Source organism: Puma concolor, chromosome B2, assembly GCF_028749965.1.
Source record: "Puma concolor isolate L17-30 chromosome B2, mPumCon1.1.hap2, whole genome shotgun sequence".
Taxonomy (NCBI): domain Eukaryota; kingdom Metazoa; phylum Chordata; class Mammalia; order Carnivora; family Felidae; genus Puma; species Puma concolor.
Window position 1 is genome coordinate 110333156 of NC_141671.1, and position 20169 is coordinate 110353324.

The 20169-nt window shown below is 34.9% G+C and overlaps 1 long non-coding RNA gene and 1 pseudogene across 1 annotated transcript in view; both read left to right on the forward strand.

The window, feature by feature from the left end:
- The window catches only part of LOC147581182 (uncharacterized), a 121658-nt gene extending 102716 nt beyond the window's left edge, over positions 1-18942 (forward strand). The window contains exons 2-4 of the long non-coding RNA XR_015250864.1: positions 15501-15686; positions 16155-16292; positions 18829-18942. This is a non-coding gene — a long non-coding RNA (uncharacterized LOC147581182). The remainder of the gene's footprint in view (positions 1-15500; positions 15687-16154; positions 16293-18828) is intronic.
- Positions 17542-18157, forward strand: LOC112862137 (high mobility group protein B1 pseudogene; annotated as a pseudogene).
- Positions 18943-20169: the final 1227 nt, after the last annotated feature.

The following is a 20169-nucleotide window of genomic DNA, read 5'->3' on the forward strand; positions in this document are numbered from 1 at the left end:
TCGTTATTGAGAAAAAAAATCCAGAGATGTTAATAAAACTTATGAAATTCAGAAATGTGGGTGGAATTTATAGTACTAATTGTCATATGAGAAAAGATTTACTATTTTCAACAAAACAGTCATATAATCTGAAATATTCCTGATGTACTTAAATAAGTTTTACTCACTTTGTAATAATTTGTGTTAATTCTATTTGTTAACTTAATTCCTTTTATTATTTCTATTATGGCATAGAATAATCTCTATTCGGAGAGTAATTATGTATGGCAGCAGTTTTTCTTTTGTTTGAATTAATAAACCTGTGCTTTGATTCAGACAGAATTTTTAAAATTTGCATTTCGTATAAAATATTTTTAAAGGAATCCAGATAATCGTTGTATAACCTTTTATCAACAATATATTTATTTTAACAATATATTTATTGTCATTTTATTTGTGGGAGGAACTTTGGATATAAAATTTGTGGTAATTATTTTTTTCATGGAATTTGCAACAGAAATGCACATTCACCTTAACCAAAAATATTTTATATATTATTGGAATAAATTGAGAATGTTATGCTTGCAAAGCTCTGATTGAGAAAAATTGGTCCAGAATCTTCCCAGTGTGGTTGATAATATTGTTAATACTACACGAAGAAAGATGTATCCATCACAACTTAAATCAGGTAAATGGAGATGTTATTATCATCAATACTAATTATATCAATATGAATTATATTTATTTTAAAAAGTTATAAAAGGACCTTCCAAATACCTTTCCCTTAGAGTCAAAATGTTTGTATCCAACTCCAAAATGTAGAAAGTCCAGACCTACACAAATGAATACTTATTCATCCCATAAACAAAGGTCAAAAACTCTGTGATTAATACTGGGATATTTTGAATGTTTGTTTTGTCTTTGTTTTAGTTGTTTAAAATTAGTGGATAGTGAAACAGCTGAATAATAAACTTTTACCTACTCAACAGGTTTCTAGTTGGATTTTCCAGCTTTTTGATTAATTAAATATTACTTCAAGCCTTGAGAAGGGAATCATTCCTGCATTCCACAAGTATTTCTTGTAACTTATATTTACAATTAAAGAGGAAATTTGACACATTTATGCCTGAGGAAACATGATATTTAAAGAACACATCGCTTTTTTCCCCTTTCAATTCATCACATTAATTCAATTTAGGTATCTGATTGATGTCAATGTGTATTAAGATATTAGAATAAAATTTGGAAAGCTTGATGATCCTTTGGGGTTTTTTGGAATAATGCATGTATACATGTTCCATACATAATAGAATAGCAATTTAACTTTCCTCTGTGATCACATGCTTTATTTGAAGGTGATTATAAACTCATTAAGCATGAAGAAACTCTTTTCTTTGTATTGGTTTTCAACTTGTTCATCATCTATCATTTGAAGAGTCCTAATGATTTTTATAACCACACAACTAATCCAATGTAATAAATTTTGAGTCCTAGGGGGATATAATTATGTTAACAATCATCTTACACTCAGCTATTCTTTGTCTTTCACCCTTAGATTCCATTCACACTCATGCTCCTCTGATTCCTGCCACAAAAATCTGGCAAACCCTGCAAACCCTGCTCCCAGATACATTCTTACACAGGAGTACACAGAGATTTAGCTCTTCTTGCAAGTCTGGAGGCAAGGAGGGGTGCTAAACCATCCCAAGGAAAATAAGCATCTCCTGTGAAACAATGACCCACGTAGAGTGCTTAAGACTTTCTGTGCCTGAAAAAAAAAAAAAAAAATGGTTCTTTCAGATTCTTGAGATGGGTATAGCAAGATGTTTCTATTCTTAATAAAGTTTCTGACATACTACGGTTTTCAACATTATCAAATTTATCTGTGTCTATTCAAAAATTCCATTTTTGCTCCATTTAGTTTGCAAAGCCTTCCTTATCATGGCCTATTCTTTAACACAAGATTCCTGGCAGAGCTGTGTATTTATTTGGTGCTTCTACTCTACAAGAATTGCATTCATGTTCTAGGCTTAATTTTAGCCATGTCTGGCCTAACCTACATCAGATAAGGAATTACGTTAAATTTGTCAGAAAAGATTTCTAATTTTTTCTGATTTTTAATCAGGTTTATTAAATTTATTAATCCAAAGCATTACACTTCTACTTTATATATTCTCTAGGGCAACAGAAACTTCCAGACTACCCAATACACTTTGTAATCACCTTTGACTCCATATGTCTTAAGTGCTACACCCACTTTTTCCACCAATGCTCAACCCTCTAATTCTGATTTACCTAATGCCACTATTGTTAATAGGTAATCATAATATCATCGCCTGTCATAGATGATAACCCTTCCATTTTTTTTTTCTCAAGAGCGCAGGCTGTCCAGGGGTGCCTGGGTGGCTCAGTCAGTTAAGCGTCCAAATTCAGCTCAAGTCATGATCTCATGGTGTGTGGGTTCGAGCCCCATGTCAGGCTCTGTGCTGACTGGATGGAGCCTCGAGCCTGATTAGGATTCTGTGTCTCCCTCTCTCTCTGCCCCTCCCCAGCTTGTGCTCTGTCTCTCTAGCTCTCTCAAAAATAAACATTAAAAGAATTTTTTTTTTTTTTTTAAAGTAAGCTGGGGCGCCTGGGTGGCTCAGTCGGTTAAGCATCCGACTTCGGCTCAGGTCATGATCTCGCGGTCCGTGAGTTTGAGCCCCACGTCGGGCTCTGTGCTGACTTCTCAGAGCCTGGAGCCTGTTTCATATTCTGTGTCTCCCTCTCTCTCTGCCCCTCTCCCGTTCATTGTCTGTCTCTCTCTGTCTCAAAAATAAATAAACGTTAAAAAAAATTTAAAAAAAATAAAATAAAAAAAAAATAAAAAAGTAAGCTGTCCACAAATTAGTCAAATATATGACCAGAGTCATATTTTGAGGGTTCTTTTCCTAGACCTACTAATTATTTTATCACCTAGGTCCCAGAAGGATGGCTTACTCAAGGAGAGAATTAAAAAAAAAAAAAAGTTTAATAAAAAGGGCATATGAAAAGGTGTGGATAGGATTAAAGAAACTAACAAAGGAAGTTCATATACCCAGTAACTAGCAACAATGTGAATTATTTTTTATTTGTAGGTTTAAAGGGAAAAGGAAGGTGGTAAATGGAACATGGGGAGAATTTAAATTTGGGAGAAGATGGCTTCAAAGTAACTATGGCTATAGGTACAAAATATATACCACTATACCATCATAGACTGGTAGGAGATAACCAAGAAAATAATTCCCCAACTTTTCCTCCAACACACCAATCTTCTGCCAATAATTTGTATCGTCTGAACCCAAATAGAAGCCAAGAAGAAAGGAATCCCAAGTAATATAAAAAAACAAGTTAACCTCATAAAGCAGAGAAGGACAAAGAAGAATAGTGTTTGAGAAACAATAAATGCAGAAAAAAACTGCCCACTCTGCTATCAACTTTATCAGCCTAAGAATAATATTTGTATTTCCACCGTTTTCCTCTTAGTTTAAGAGATTGGGAACTGTTATTTATGTCCAGTGATGTAATTTTGGGTATCTCTATTGTTCCAAATAGTAGTATCTCTACACTTTTATCATGCTTTTTTATAGGTTTATCTTGGTTATGTTCGCAAGACTGGACTTTTGCTTCTTTTTCTATGTATTGTGTTCCTCTGTTTATAACCATGAACCTCACAGTTTTCACATGCCCCATCTATAAAATGGAATCCACCATTGGCCTCATTTGTGATTGATCCTCAAGGCAGAGGTTTTTTTGTTTGCGTCCAGATAACTTGTTTAAAGTCAATTGGATATATATATACACTTCCCTGTAATTCAAGTTCTTTGGCAAGAAGGAAGAAAAGAAGGAAGGAAGGTAGGAAGGAAAGAAGGAAGGGAGTGGGGGAGGGAGGAAGGAAGGAAGAAAGAAAAGAAAAGCCACATCTAAATTTGAGTTGAGGTGAAGATGCCAGCAGATTCAGTTTCTGGTGAGGCCTCTCTTTTTGACTTGCAGACTGTTACCTTCTTACCGTGTCTTTACATGGCTTCTTTGTGCACATACCAGAAAGAGAGAGAGATCTCTGGTGTTTCTTCCTTTCTCTTAAGGACACCAGTCCTATCAGATTAAGTCCTCAGCTTTATGACTTCATTTAATTGTAATTACCTCTTTAAAGATTCTGTTTCCAAATGCAGTCACATTGGTGCTGTTTCGACTTACGAATTTTGTGGGGGAAACATTCATTCTGTAACATCTCCTCAGCAAATACTGTACTCTAAAACCAGATCTGATAGAGGTAGCATCAGGAATAGAGGCAAGTATACTTATGTTAAGGACAGTTTACTCACATGGATTTTAGGGGAAAAGTACAGATATAAAGGCTCTGATTCCATACTGGGCCATAGGAGGCATTAATTTCCATCTTTGAAATGTTACTTCCACAATCTGAAGTTGAAAATACAATATAACAGACAATAACAGATAGGTACTGAAAGAATAAAGCAAAGTATCTTTAAAATCAATCACAAATCATAATGCAAAACCAAAGCCCATCAAATGTGCTTTCTCTGATATTTCTCAACATTATGAAAACTTAGTTGTATATTTTTAGTCATAAAATCTGTCATAATTGACCTGTGATTAACATGCTTTGCAAGTTTATTGTATAACTGATAGAGTTTATGTAAACATAACCTAAACCAAGTGACATTCAAAGAAGGGTGACAAGAGAAAGATCAATCTTTATCATTTTGTAAATTCTTTAGTGTAAGCAAAAAAGATCTGTAGTCCTTGAATATGCATGAACATTTTGAATATGCATGACTGTTATAATGAGAGAACTTTGCTGACCCCTAGGTCTAGAGTCACAAGAAAGTCAAACGCAAGAACATTCTATTAAGAAAACTTTTATTGGATAAAGTAATATTCTGAAAAATAATAACTGATAACCAACTTTATGTAAAATAATAATGAATTACATTTTCTAGAAATTTCTCCAGCTTCAAATAGATATTCAATTTTATAAGTCCTTGTAGTGTTATTTTCTACTTATGTAAATGAATAATATCAAATTTCTATCTTTCTGTTATTGTATGCCAAATTTGCTAGATGGACTTTTAAAATCTATTTGATATGGTCTGACCTAAACCACCCTACTGGTTCTCTTCTCACATTTTACTCCTTATTTCCTGATTCCTTTTCTCTGCTAGGTCTCTAAATGTTATGTTAAGTCTTGGTTGTAGAAAATCGATGTATTCTTTCCTTCACATTTTCATATAGGTATAATACATTAAGTGCCATCTATATGTTTTTTACCCCTAGTTGTTTTTTAACTCCAATTTCTGAACTGTCCCATGAATTCCAAACATATGCATTCAATTGCTTAATTGACATATTATTCACTGGTATGGAAAATAACATTTTAAATTTAACATACAAAGGGTAACTCTTAAGTTTCTACTCGACCTACGCATTACCTCACCAAGTTATATAATATGACTCCCTGGTTACTCTCTCTCATACAAAGTTATTTTATTTTTTAGATAACATATTTATGATACTTTCATGTTTATTTATTATCTATACTTCCCATCCTAAAATATAAGCTCCTTGGGAGTAGAAATTGTATTTATCTTGTTTAACATGGAATTTCTGGCCTAGAATGAAATTGGTTCTCAATATATATACATTAATGAAAGGAAAACATGGACAATGCAACTTAAAGAAACGGGTAGTCCTAATCTAAAAATACTAAAAGTAAGGTAACCATTAAAATTCCTTATAATTAGGAGAGATATGCCACATAAAAGAAGGTCATGTGAACACAAAAAGAAAAACAATAGTGGTTTCAAATATAACTCTCAATCAGACATCAAAGATACATATACCCCGAGGCACACCACTGGTTTATGATTCAGCCACTTCTAATGCAGGCTGCTCTTTTTAGCATGCTCTATTGTTGGAAGCAGGAATACTTTATGAACAATGCTGAATGATTCTCCCAGGTACACACTGGGAAAATGTACCTAAATAACATACTCTACGAATCCAAAAGCCTCTAATTATTCATACATGTGTAATGTATATGTGTTATGCTGACCAGTTATAAGGGTTTGATTGGAGTGTTAAGCTGCTCTGACATGTTGAACATAAGCTGCACTAATATAATTAGGAAAATACATGTAGCTTGTTGTGGTCTGAGAGAAGTTAGAAAAGGGAAAGCGAGATACTGCATCAAGAATTTTAGCCTTAGCCTTAGAATAAACGTGAACCTTTTGTCAATATTTTCTGTTAGTCTCCAATTTGTTCCAAATGAGGTTTATGACTCCTATTTCAATAAGTGATAAACTAATATTGTTTGCCTACACTTTAGAACGTGGAAAAAATATTCAGTCCTCTTATAGAGAAAATAAAAATGTGCTTTTAAGCAGAAAGTTTTTATGTAAGAAAATTAAGCTTACTCTACTGTTGATATGAAGAATTAATTTATCTTCTTACACTTTTCAGATATTAGCAGAGAATCTATTTAGTCACCAGGAATTAAATATCTAAATATAAATAATCTTGATAAATTAAAAATGAATTAGTTGGCATTTGGTAAAGAATATGTGCCTTGTTTTTAATCTTAGTGTTAAAACATTCAGTTTCATTATTTTTTAAAATGTTAATTTTTAAAAATATTTTATTTATTTTTGAGAGTTAGAGAGAGACAGAGCACGAGTGGGGAAGCGGCGGAGAGAGAGGGAGACAGAATCTGAAGCAGGCTCCAGGCTCTGAGCTGTCAGCACAGAGCCTGACATGGGGCTCAAACCCATAAGCTGTGAGATCATGACCTGAGCCCAAGTCAGACGCTTAACTGACTGGGCCACCCAGGATCAGCCAGCCACCCAGCCAGCCCTTCCATATTTCATTATTATGATGTTATCTGTAAGTTTTCTTATAGGTGTCCATTATCAGATTGTGGGATTTTTTTTTATTCATAGTTTACTGACATTATGAGAATTTTTCCCAAATCTTTTTTTAATCTGCAACTTTCTAGATGATCACATAAGTTTCTTCATTGTTCAGTTAACATGCTGAATTATACGGACTGATTCTTGAAAGTTTAATTGACTTTTGATTCAGTTTGGTGTAAAATTTTATCCTTTTTACATATTGTAGGTAAGACTCAATTTGTTAATTCTTTGTAAAATATTTTTTCATCTATGTTTATGACAGATATTAATCTGTCATTTTTTTCTTATCATGTTTCATCAATTTTAGTATTAGGCCTCTGCTAGTCTCATAAAACAAGGGTTTTTGTGGAGTTTTTGCATACTTTAATTTCAATCATGGCTTTGAATTTTTCTACTCTGCTGCCATATCTACAACATTTGAAGGACTTCTATAGTGCCTTCAGTGGAGACCCAGAGAGTTTCTAAGCGATTTCCTTTCCTTCTTGTGCAGCTAGCCTTCAAAAGCCAGCAGCCAAAAGCCATCGGCTTGCCCTCAGTGAAGTCCAGGATTATGTAGAAGAAATTTCTTTCAGCTCTATTGCCCTGCTCCAATCTTAGTTCTCTTTTGAACCTTAGTTTCTCTATTGAAATAGTATTTTGGTATACCATTCCCAAGCAGTCAGAGATAATCTTTGGGAAAAAGCAGATGGTAGGTACAAATTCTCTGCCACTGAAGCTCATGGTAATTCCCATCTGTCACACCAATTCACACATGCACGTTAAAGTTTATTAAACGTGACTTTTTCTTACCAATGATCCCTCTTCCTCATGCCTCTTTATCAGGGATGAAAGCAGCTTTGGGTATCTTCTTTCCCTAGGAATTTCTTGGTATTCTCTGTATTTTAGTTAATTCAAGTTTATTACAATATTCAGCTCACTAATGAGGGAATAATATGATATTACAGTCTAATTTGCTTTTGCAGTTAAGATTGGGAATAAAAGGGGGTGCATGGGTGGCTCAGTCGGTTAAATGTCCAACTTCAGCTCAGGTCATGATCTCCCAGTTCACGAGTTCAAGCCCCACATCGGGCTCTGTGCTGACAGCTCAGAGCCTGGAACCTGCTTCGGATTCTGTGTCTCCCTCTCTCTCTGTCCCTCCTCTGCTCGTGCTCTGTCTCTCTCTCCCTCTGTGTCTCTCTCTCTCTCAAAAATGAATAAAAACATTAAAAAATATATTGGGAATAAAAGTCATGAGACCTTCTATGTCTTATTAAGAAGCAAAATCAAGTGTTTGTTTTTGTTTTTATTTTTACTGAAAACATAATCACAGGTCAAATATTAACTTTAAACAAAAATTTGTTTATTTTGATTATTTTATTAATGAAATATTAAGAATCTTCTTCAAATGCCTTCCATTTTAAACAATTTTCCTTTAATAAATAATTTTTGGGCATCTACTTTCTGTTTGGTGATAATTATTGATACTTAATGTAAAGTGAATCACATCAAATCTCATGCATTAGTTTTAAAAAATGAAATCTAGGGGCGCCTGGGTGGCACAGTCGGTTAAACGTCCGACTTCAGCCAGGTCACGATCTCGCGGTCCGTGAGTTCGAGCCCCGCATCGGGCTCTGGGCTGATGGCTCAGAGCCTGGAGCCTGCTTCCGATTCTGTGTCTCCCTCTCTCTCTGCCCCTCCCCCGTTCATGCTCTGTCTCTCTCTGTCCCAAAAATAAAAATAAACTTTGAAAAAAAATAAAATAAAATAAAAAAATGAAATCTAGAAAGTTAGGAAGACTTAGGGTTTACTCTTAAACATTAAGAAAAAACAAAATAAAAATTATAAATCATGCAAGACATTTCCTATAGAAATAAGGCACTGTTGTACTCTTGCAAATGTGCAATGATAATGTGGAAATTATTTTCTTGAGCCAATTTTTCAAATACTATGACATTATTATACTTTGATTTTTATTTCCATTCTACACACAGATTTCCAAAAATACTATGAATATGTATGGACTACATACATCATCTGCATTTCTTCAACCATACTGTCTCTGGATTGTGGTCTAGTTTTAACAGTAACACTTTAAATTTTTTCCCATAGCACTTTTGTTTACGGTTAAAATAACCTTTCTTCCAAAAAATACTAAAGCATGGAACAGGGCAGTGATGAATGATCATGCAGAGTACAGATAAAGAAAAAATAATTGTCCATCACACTTCTTGCTTAAGAATAAGCAAACACCCAAAAAAGAGAGACAGAGACAGAGAGACGATAGAATGTATAACACAATTATTTTCTAGTATTGAGTTGAATAATGGTGTACTGTCTATACGGAAAAAGTATATTTCATTCAGTCACCTTGTGATATATTACTTTCCATTAAATATATGACTGTAAATGAGATCCAGTATTGGTATCTGAATATTAATAGATTAGGACTGTCTTTAGACCCACTTTCCTATTCTGACAAATGATGACAGTTAATGCCATAGTGGAAATATGTCAATACCAGTCTTAATCTTGAACATTCAAAAATCATATATATTCATGTATACATGATTTTAAAACATGGTAAGACTTAATATGTATTCACAGTGTTTGCTATTGCAATTATATGATAGTTAAATGAATGAAATGGAACTGGTGAACTTAGAGTAATTAGTTGTAATTATGTCATTATAATTGAAAAAATATGTCTGTGTTTTCTACCTACCATTTATGAAATTTGACATTTGCTTGAAAAATAAAAATCAATATCTATGCTTGCATGAAATACAAATAAATGTGTAGTGATAAAACAAATTAATACCATACATATATTTTTTTAGTATGTTCTTCCCCTGAACAAATTATGTCTCCCTTCCTCTTTTATTTGAAATAGTTTTTAAAGTAATGATAATTTCATGTGAGAATTCTGGCCTTATACTTCCTAAATTTACCTAGTTATGAAAATAAACAAAAAACTAGTAGGCAGGGCAATTTGTCACAGTTTCTGTGCTTAGAAATAGGAATTAATTAAAACCTTAAGAGATTCCTCATTTGATTTTCCGTACTTTTGAGACATGAAAGGGTGAATGCAAAGGTAAACTTTCAGATGCTCCTTATATCCTAATCATATCACACGTGTCTCCTGGCAATCTGTTGCTTAAAACTCAAGGGACCTAATGCTTAATGAGAATGTTTTTCTGATTAGGAAACAAAAACATATAGTCTTTTGGAATAGATTCTAATAGTCTAGAGCGAATGGGATAAATTCACTAACATACTTAGAAGAACTAGCACCTAAAAATGATTTTTGTTGTTTTATTGTTTGCATTCTTAAGTAACTCATTTCAATATTTAATTATTATAAAAATATTAGTGAGACATTTTACTTTTTTTTATAAGTCATAGAAATTCTGAGTAGGTACATTTCTGTAACCACATGTGGCTAGTCAGTGCTATGCTGGACAGTGAACCTCTACGCTTTCAGTTCAAAACATTTAATGAGCACACTATGAGCCATAACTTTAACTCCTAATTAAATAAGAGTTCTGAATTTTAGAATTTGTTGATGAAGGAAGGTTTCCAAATGAAGAAAAACATTTTCATAGAGATTAAGTGTAATATGGAGATACAGAGCATAAAGAAGCTTTCTTTTGCAGTGGAAAGATATATGGGTCTAGTATTTGAAAGTGTTTCTCAAATTCAGAAAAGGTTAAAAAGAAGTTTAAAATGTCTGAAAAAGGGGGCGCCTGGGTGGCTCAGTTGGTTAAGCGTCCGACTTCAGCTGAGGTCATGATCTCCCAGTTCATGAGTTCAAGCTCCCCATCGGGCTCTGTGCTGACCACTCAGAGCCTGGAGTCTGCTTCGGATTCTGTGTCTCCTTCTCTCTCTGCTTCTCTTCCACTTTTGCTCTGTCTCTGTCTCTGAAAAATAAGTGCAAAAAAATTTTTTAATCTAAAAATTACTTTAAATGTTTGAGCCTTTTAAACAGTTTTAAATTGTACTCACTGTAGTAACCTTAAGGTTGCCTAGCAAGCCTTACTAAAATGCATCTGTCCGAGCTATACTTATAGAAATTCTGATTTAGTGGGTGTTTTCTGGGTCCAGGAAATTGTGCTCATTTATTAAACATCTCCATTGTTTCTAATATAAGTAGTCCACAAATTTTGAGAAACACTGTTTTCGTGTCTGGAGTGACTTAGTTTTTCCTTTAGTCAATAGTTTCTTAGGGCTTTTGATCTACATTAGTACTTTGAAGAAACAAAAATTAGGGGAAGTCATCTTGGTGGGTTATCTATCTTATTTTTACATCTCACACATAATTATTAACATTGTCTTTATTTTCAACATTTTTCAATGGTTATTTCTTCTCCATGAATGTTTTTTATTTATATCATGCTGTTTATGTTTTATATGGGTAATATTACCTTGAATTTCTCTAAGTATATTCTTTAGAGATTTTTAAAAGCTATTTTGTTTCCAAAACACCTGGGTGGCTCAGTCAGTTAAGTGTCCAACTCTTGGTTTCGGCTCAGGTCATGATCTCACAGTTCTCGGGTTCGAGCCCTACATCGGGCTCCGTGCTGTCACTACGGAGCCTGCTTGGGATTCTCTCTCTCCTCTTTCTGCTCCTCCCCCATTCCCTCTCTGTCTCTCTCTCTGTCTCTCCGCCTCAAAATAAATAAATGAAAAAACTTAAAAAAAAAAAAAAGGAACTATTTTGTTTCTTCCAAGTTCAATTTTTGGGATTATTGACTTTTCTTTTTCCCATCTGATGATTATTATGCGCATGTATGATGATCTTGGTGGTTAATATTATATCTACTCTCTACCGAAACTACCGCACATCAATCTTAAGCTTGTCTTCATTGACTAACAAGTCTTCTTTCAAGAACTACAAAATATTGCCTTTACTTTTTAGCATTTATCTGCCTGCTGACATTTTTGCAAATGTTTGAGAGTTTTTGAGCTGCTGATTCTGTAATAGCTAATCCTGTGCTTTAGATCTCTAAAATCATTTATACTCTTTTCAGTTTTCTAATTTTTGCTTAGCTAAAGGTAAATTTTTCCATGATCGATTTGTGATTACCCAAAATTTAAGTGGGAATGTGAAAGTGATTTTAAATGTAGCACAATCAGTGTTTAGTTCAATAGTGCCTTCACTAAACTTGGAGTTTTAAAGTCTACCCAACAGTTACATTGTTTTTCTTTGCCTTCAAGATATTTCAAAACCCTGGAAAGGTATCTGCATTCTAGTTGCTGTTAAGAAATCATGAAGTTATGTCCTTGGAAAGTACATTTCATCCATGTTTCCTTCCTCTATACCTATAAAGTGAAATTAATACACCCTAAAGATTTTGAAATGATATAACTGGTAAGTTTTAAAAATAGCTATTTCATATAGGATTTGTTTTTTCATTTTTGCCTCAGTTGCCAAATAGGAAAAATAGTATAGTCTTATTTTTCAACAATTACATTATTAGAAATGTGAAATAAATAAGTTATGGCCCTGAAAAATTATGTGAGTATATGCAAATAGTGCTAAAGTACTAGCTACTGAAGCATTAACCTTTTAGAGCAAGTATCTAAATATGACATGCCCGCACTGTTACCCCATACTGGACAACTGCAGAAAAAGTAAGCTGTTGCCTGAGGAAATACATCTGCTTTCTCTAAGTGAAGCAAAATCAACCAAAGAGCACATTAATGGTTAGAGAACAGACTATACTGTTTAGGAGTAAATACATGAATACATACATGCTCCTCTCACATTTTTGGCACATGACTGCTTCTAGGACATTTTTCACAATCCAAATATGCATCAAATTAGAAACAAAGCTTTAGAATTTGGGGCAAAATAGGTAAATGGACATTTCTGGGCTTTCATGCGAGAGGGTGATGAAGGCCATGATGAAAGAAATTTGTAGAGGTTTCACGTATATTTCAACACTCAGCAAAGATATGAGAAAATTACCACACAGTTTTATCACATAATATCACAGAATTTTTATTTTAGAGGGAAAACTGAATAATGTTTGACCTGTAAGCCGGGTCCATAAGTGAGAGGTTCTCAAAGAAAAAGAATGTTAATACTGAAATATATGATAATGCTTAATAGAGTGCCTGGCAGGAAAATTGAAGCAATCTTTAGATAATTCACATTATTAAGAGTTCTTTTTTCAAATATGTTTATGCATGGTCTTCAGAAAAGAAAATCTTTATCAAAATTCTTAGTTTTATAAAATATATGGGAAACCAATCACAAACTGAATAAGAAGATGATGTATTACATTTGAGTTTTGATTTAATATTCTCTTCACAACTCATAAAACATAGTCCTGACTTTCTAGTCACTGCAATGACACAAGTAAAAAAAGTAAAATATATGTATATTAGAAAGGAAGAAATAAAACTGTCCCTATTTGTATATGACAAGGTTGCCTATATAAACATTCTGACAAATATACAAAAATAAAAATAAAAACTTATGGAATTAACAAATGAGTTCACCAAGTTTATAAGATACAAGATGAACATACAAAAATAAATTGTATTTCTATGTACTAGCAATGAACACATGACCAAATTAAAAATAAAATACCAGGGGCGCCTGGGTGGCGCAGTCGGTTAAGCGTCCGACTTCAGCCAGGTCACGATCTCGCGGTCTGTGAGTTCGAGCCGCGTCAGGCTCTGGGCTGATGGCTCGGAGCCTGGAGCCTGTTTCCGATTCTGTGTCTCCCTCTCTCTCTGCCCCTCCCCCGTTCATGCTCTGTCTCTCTCTGTCCCAAAAATAAATAAAAACGTTGAAGAAAAAAAAAATTTAAAAAAAATAAAATAAAATACCATACATACTAGCTCAAAAATAATGGAATACATAGATATAAATTTAACAATACATGTGAAATATTTTCTTGCCAGAATCTACAAATTGATGATAAAGTGTTTAAGATCTAAGTAAATGAGAAAACATTTTGTGATTATGAATTTGAAGACTTCACAGAGTAGAGATGTCAAGTCTCAACAAACTGATATACAGACTTAATTCCTATCATACTCTCAGCAAAATTTTTTTGTAAATATAGACAAGATTATTCCAAAATTTATATGGAAATGTATAGATCTCAGAATGACTAAAATAATGTTGACAGAAAAAAGAATAAACTGGGAGGAAATCGGTCTATCTGATTTCCAGGTTTATTATACAGTTTCAGTATTCAGGCCATGCAAATTGTAGAGGTTTTGATACATAGATTACTGGAACAGAATAGAGTTTGGTAATGGATCTATACAAACCTGCCTGACTTTGACAAAAATGCAAAAAAACAATTCATTGTCACCTTTCCACAAAGGTTGATGGATCTCCCACCTCATACAAAAAGTAACTCAATATAAAACTATAAATCTTTTAGAAGAAAATTAAGAGAAAATATTCCGGCTTCCAGGCTAGGCCAAAAGTTCTTAGATTTGACACCAAAAAGCATAATCCATAAAAGGAAAATAAAACAAATCTTTTGCTCTATGATAGACCGTTTTTTTTTTTTTTTTTTAATTTTTTTTTTCAACGTTTATTTATTTTTGGGACAGAGAGAGACAGAGCATGAACGGGGGAGGGGCAGAGAGAGAGGGAGACACAGAATCGGAAACAGGCTCCAGGCTCTGAGCCATCAGCCCAGAGCCCGACGCGGGGCTCGAACTCACGGACCGCGAGATCGTGACCTGGCTGAAGGCGGACGCCTAACCGACTGCGCCACCCAGGCGCCCCTATGATAGACCGTTTTAAGAGCTTCAGAGACAAGACAGACTGAAGAAAACATTTGCAAATCACAAAGGATTAGTATCTAAAATGTACACAGAACTTTCAACACTCAATAGGAAGAAAAATAAGCAATCCAAAATGCAAAAAAGTCACAGATATTTCATTGAAAAAATACATAAAAATCAAACACGTGAAAAGATGTGTTCAATATTACAAGCTACTTGAGTTCCTTCACTTGACATCTGAAAATACTAAAAACTTAAGTTTAAGAATATGTTTTAGTGATCCACATGTAGCCTTTCCCACTTGAGCTAGAGCTTCTGTGGTATTATCTTGAGGAGATGAGCAACGCTTTTTTGCCTCCTACTTTCTTCTTTGGGTTTGAGATCTGGAGGAAGTTGAGAGAAATATCAAGCTCCAACATGCAGAATTTGGTCAATTGTTTCCTCTAAAATACTGTTTTGCATCAGAGCTAACTATATCTAATTCATTTTGCCTGTAACTCATTTTGCCTGAATCTAGGTTTCACTTGTCCAGGATTCTCTAAAGTATTTAGTCTAAACACTTATACGAATATGTGTCAATTTATGAGAAACCTGGAGCCATTTTGCCATGTAGATGTTTTCAGGAACCATGTGTGACAATCTTTCCACAACCCATAACCCACATGCAGAAGAATCATCTATCTAAGCAGAAGGATACCAGAATCCTAACTTGCCAAAAAAGCCTTTTGACTTGCTTCCACGTTTGTGTGTGTACAGGGGGAGAAGCCTGAGCGAAATGAGAAGAAAGGTTATGTAAATGATTAAACAAACACAATACCTGTTTTTCCTTTTACCCAGATAACTGAAACACAGAAGAGATCAGATTAAAAGGAAAAGATGCCCACCCCATTATGGATATAAAGCAGGAAGAAGGCATAAACATGCCCCTGCCTTCCTCGTTCTCATACTGCCACCTAACACAGGGACACTTTGCCATGCTTTGGCTACTCTGAAGGGACAAAGGGAAGACAAGGAGAATATCTTGTAAACATAAACCAGAGAGGCAATAACTCTGAAAATAAAGTGAATGTGGCTGGAGATGAAGTATCAGTCTCTAATAGTGTCAATAAGGTTCATGAGACTTCCTTTATATTACAATTGCCATCCAAAGAAATAGTATCCCATGGACCAGATAAGACCAGCTCTAAATGGCTACTTTGTACAAGAGAAGGAATAATCATGACAAAGGTAATAAAGAGAAGATCCGGCCCCTTACTAGTTTTTCTGTTCAGCCAAGTAAGCTCTGAAGTGTCTGCTATAATTCAAAGAAAGGAGAGTCTTCCAAAGTTAATAACTATAAACTAATTAGCAGCACTGAATGGTGTCTGGGCATGTGTGTATGTGTTTGTGCAATCAAAACGTATAATGAGAGATTTCTTGTTTTCACAAATTGTGGAAAATTTTATACTTCTTATGGGTACTTATTTTCTTCTTTTCTTTCAATATTTAAAGTAGATGGATGTGGAAACCAACAGAGAATAAGAAGACCCTTTCGGAAATGAGTTAACATATCATTATCATCTCTGCCAATTAGCACTTATTGAGCAACTGGGCACTTGGAACTTCAAGAATCTCCACAGAGACTCCATAGTGAGACAGGTTTCTATGTTTTATAGTCATCTATTTGAGGACAAGATTAATCTGCAAATGCATTACATCATGTGGAATTATTCTTGGGTTTGTTTTTCTAAGGGAAATTATTTTTTAAGTAAGTTAATCTGTATTATCTCATTCAGATATTCATGATTGGAAATTTATTTGTTTCAATAAATATGATTTTACATATTGGAAGGAAGGAAGTTGGAAGGAGTTTACCTTGTAAATTGTTGCTATGAGCTTTGGGAGGGCTATAAACCAATTCTTACCCATGGTGACATATATCTACACATTGAATTATTCTTTTCAATCTGATATCATTGAAAGTAAACAGCTGGTCCACTCCAGGGGACAATTTTCCATGTTAAATGTCATTGAACATGAAATTCACTCTGATGCTATCAAAATCTTCTTTTTTGTAGCAGCTCTAATCTGGTATCACTTTTCTATAAGTTTTGTAATAGAATTAACCAAGAGCTAATAGTATTGTCTGTCCTTGTCTCCATTTTTAAAAACTAATGTTCGTAGTTCCTCTTGGAGTCTGACACTTAGACCAAAAAAATAGCTCTCATATATGCATACACAAACAGGGCCATTTTGAAGTTTTAGAGAAGTAAATAACAATTTATAAATGTGTCGGGAGTCACAAATTTACTCTCTCGGCAAGTCAGATATGGAGAAGAAATTGATTTCTTCGTATAATTTACTTACCTTCAAAAAGAGACCCTACCGGCTGCTGATGAGCTGCTTAGTCCCAGCTGCTGATTCTCACAGTCCCTTTACATAATGATTTTTCTTTGAGATAATTGTTCAGTGTTGCTGTTATTGTTGCCTCAACATTTTCTCCTCTCTGAGGTTGTGTTTGGTGGGACACATGATGCTTTGGTAGAACCGTTAAGAAGGCAGGGCTCCAGGGGTGCCTGGGTGGCTCAGTCAGTTAAGTGTCCGACTTCAGCTCAGGTCATGATCTCACAGTGTGTGAGTTCGAGCCCCCCACTGGGCTCTGTGCTGACAGCTCAGAACCTGGAGCCTGCTTCAGATTCTGTGTCTCCCTCTCTCTCTGCCCCTCCCCTGCTCATGCCCTTTCTCAGTCTCAAAAATAAATAAAAACTTTTTTAAAAAATAAAAAAAAAAAAATAAAAAAAAAAAAAAAGAAGGCAGAGCTCCATAGAGACAGTGCTGGGGCGAGAGAGCCAGAAAGGCACTGGGCGACTCTGTGCCTCACTGAGGAAAATAATTAAACCTGGGAAAAGGGGATCCTAAGAAACCGAGAGGCAAAATGTCATCGTATTCATTCTTTGTGCTAGCTTGCCGAGAGGAGCGCAAGAAGCACCCAGATGCTTCAGTTAGCTTCTCAGAGTTTTCTCGTAAGTGCTCAGAGAGGTGGAAGACCATGTCTGCTAAAGAGAAGGGAAAACTTGGAGACATGGCAAAGGTGGACAAGGCCCTTTATGAAAGAGAAATGAAAGCTAATATCCCCGCTAAAGGGGAAACAAAAAAGAAGTTGCAGGATTCCAATGCACCCAAGGGTCCTGCTTTGGCCTTTTTCTTGTTTTGTTTTGAGTATTGCTCCCAAATCAAAGAAGAACATCCCAGCCTATCCATTGGTAATGTTGCAAAGAAACTGGGAGAGACATGGAATAATACTGCCACAGATGACAAGCAGTCCCACTAAAAGAAGGCTGCTAAACTGAAGGAAAAATCTGAAAAGGATATTGCTGCATACTGGACTAAAGGAAAGCCTGATGCAGCAAAAAAGGGAGTGTCAAGCTGAAAAAAGCAAGAAAAAGAAGGAAGAGGAGGAAGACAGGGAAGATGAAGAGTATGAGGAGGAAGATGAAGAGAATGATGATGAATAAGTTAGTTCTGGCAGTTTTCTTTCTTGTCTATAAAGCATTTAAGCCCCCCTGTACACAGTTCCTTTTAAAGAAAAAGATTGAATGTAAGGCTGTGTAATACTTGTTTTTAAACTGTACGGCATCTTTTTTTGTATAGTTAATACACTCCTAAATGTGTCTTTAGATAGCCCTGTGTTGGTGGTACTTTCAATAGCCACTAACCTTGCCTGGTGCAATGTGGGGGTGTAAATTGGCATGGAAATTTAAAGCAGGTTCTTGCTGGTTTACAGCACAAATTAGTTATATATGGGGATGGTAGTTTTTTCATCTTCAGTTGTCTCTGGTACAGTTTATACAAAATAATTGTTGCTCTGTTAACTGAATACTGGTCTGTAATTGTGAAAAAAGAATAAGTTGCAGCTGTTTTGTTGACATTCTGAACACTTCTAAGTAAATACATTGTTTTTATTTAAAAAAAAAAAAATGCAGAGAAATGTGGTCAGGCAGGATGATGTTGCACTCCAGACAGTTCCCTATACAGCACTGATGCTGAGTTAGGAGCTGGTAGACTTACTAGGAAGCCTGTCCAGGCAGAGAGAAATGACCTTATAATAAGCACTGTGTGCATAGCATCTAATTGTGGAGCTAGATACAGGCTAAGGAAACTAACTGAGAAGGTTTTCATTTCTAAGCTCTGATCCATCTGAGAAAGACTACAACTCTGACCACAAATGCCAGCAGCAGACAACATCATGTAGCCCAGGAAATGGACCAGGCTAGCCACATCCCAAACTTATCAAACCAGCCATTTTGTAATTTTGTCGGAGGATTCAGAGAACACCTTGAGGTATGATGATTCATTTATTTTGCCATTATGAGATCAGATGTTCACAATGCTCCCTGAGAGGAGCCAGAGAGAAAATAAAATATGAGAGGAGTTGAGAAATTATCTTCCAGAAAGATTGAACATTACCTAAAATGTCTGTTTATATTCTCAAATTGGACTTGGTTATGAAATGAAAAGGACGGAATGCTGTATTTCCCCCACCACTCAACAGGTTCCTCTACTTATCAAATCTGGTGCCCAGGCTACATGCACTATAAATGCAGCCTCAAATAAAACAAATAACCCTCAGCATAGGGTTCCTAACAGAAATAAATGCAGAAGATAATGACAGGCAAAATCATATTTCATTTATGGCTGGCCTTTAATTTTGAATCTCAATAACTCAGGAACTCAAGTGAGCTGGGATAAACCTTGCCTAGTATTCTGCCTAAGCTAAATCAGAGAAATGATCTGTAAGAAAAAGGTCAGCTCTGTTTCACCTATATGAAAATGGTTATTTGTTAATCTGACTCACTTTTATAGCAAAAGGAAGAACAAAAATATATAAATTAAAAAAAGATTAATACAAATAAAAACCTACACTGGAACATTAGTACAAATGGAAAATAAAGGTGAGGAAACAGGACAAATGGGAAAGCACAGGCCTGTTATTTAGAGTGACATCGACCTAAACTGATCTGTCCTTGCCTTCTAGGACAACCACATTAGTCCTGAACTTGGTTATTCTTCAGAAGAGAAAGTATTCTATAGGAGCCAAAAGCAGGCTCCCCAAAATGTGCTACTTTGGCATATCTATTATGTTAAACACAAGTTCCTTAAGAAACAGCCAGTGCAAGGACACTCAGACCCTCTTAGGTCCTCCTGAAATCAAGAAATAAATATCCCATATGAAACCTACTCTCCTTGTACTAAAGTAAAAAGTCATCCTTATCACTAGAGATAGCAACTTTAAAGTTGAAAGAGTGACAGAAGCAAAACAGTTACTTTTCTCTAATCACTGCCTCAGCCCAAATTCCACTTAGAATTCCTCACTAATTAAAGTTCCCAAACATCTGTTTTCTTTATCCTGTCAATTCTCACAAATTTATTGTCTCTTTGTCTAAAAAGTATAAAAACAGTCTGCCTTGGTCATTTCTTTAAATCTCAATTTCATTATTGGGCTTCTGTGTGCATGTAATAAGTTTTG